The sequence below is a fragment of the Parasteatoda tepidariorum genome, chromosome 10 (genome assembly GCF_043381705.1).
Source record: "Parasteatoda tepidariorum isolate YZ-2023 chromosome 10, CAS_Ptep_4.0, whole genome shotgun sequence".
Lineage (NCBI taxonomy): Eukaryota > Metazoa > Arthropoda > Arachnida > Araneae > Theridiidae > Parasteatoda > Parasteatoda tepidariorum.
The window spans coordinates 7,033,136-7,034,258 of record NC_092213.1 but is presented as its reverse complement, the minus strand read 5'-3'; positions in this window follow the sequence as shown (position 1 = coordinate 7,034,258).

Below are 1,123 nucleotides of genomic sequence, written 5' to 3'. Positions count from 1 at the left end.
CTTTTTCTCTTTTCAAGCAAATTGCAGAAGATATATATATAAAAAAAAAGATATAACCTTGAATAATTTTAGTTCTACTGATTTCTTTTTTCACGATATAGAACAAAAATTTAATATTATTAATAAATTTTATAGATCAAAATATTATTACATTATGAAATTTTATCTAAAAATCATGTTTCAACTTCTCTCTCTTCAACACACGTCCGCTTACTTCAGTAGTGGTTTGATGTATTTTAAAAGCGTTTCTGTTTTTTTTTCGCACCTGAACATTAATTCCGTGCCTTCGTGAAGGACTTTTTAATGGAACTAACACACAATTTCTGTACAGGGAGAGGAGAATCACTAAAACAGGAGTCGCCAAACTTTTTTGATTATCGACCCCTATATAATTTTTCGAAACCTCCATCGACCCCGCAAAAGTAATTTTCTGTTAATTAAAATAAAACTCTATTAGATACTATGTTTGTACATTTATTTTATGATTTTAAACATTTATTAAAGTAATAGTACATTATGTAACAATAGTTTTATGAAAAATATATTAATATTGAAATTTAAATACCTTATTATTAAATAATAAGTAATTATGCATAAGTAGATATGATAAGTAAAGTAACTAAAGATTAAGTGCTTCTTGATCAATAAGATGGGTGGGCCTGGTGTTTTTTTGCAAGGTTCGCTATATTGGGTTCAAAATTGGTCAATTTTAATTTTCGTCAAAATCGGTCAATTATGTAATTTTCGTAAAAAAATACAAAGTGTGCTATAGTTTTGTCGCGGGCTGTACTAACCCATATCATTAATGCTTACCTTCTTTTTTGTGCATTGATAATCAAAATTGATATCTAAAACCAAACGAATGGTTCTATCGAAACAATAACTAATTATCCAAAACTATAAAAGTTTTAATAATGACACTGCAAATATTCAACACAGTTTGCAAAGATAGTTGAAACTGCGTATGATATTTGCATTTGTAACGTCAATGCTCGTCACACGTGACATTTGGACAAGCGCATACATGCATATGACTTATTAACTGCGCTGAGTTCGTGCCACTGCGCGGTGGTACGTACATACTTGTTTCACCCCAATAAATATACGTTTATTAATTTATGTT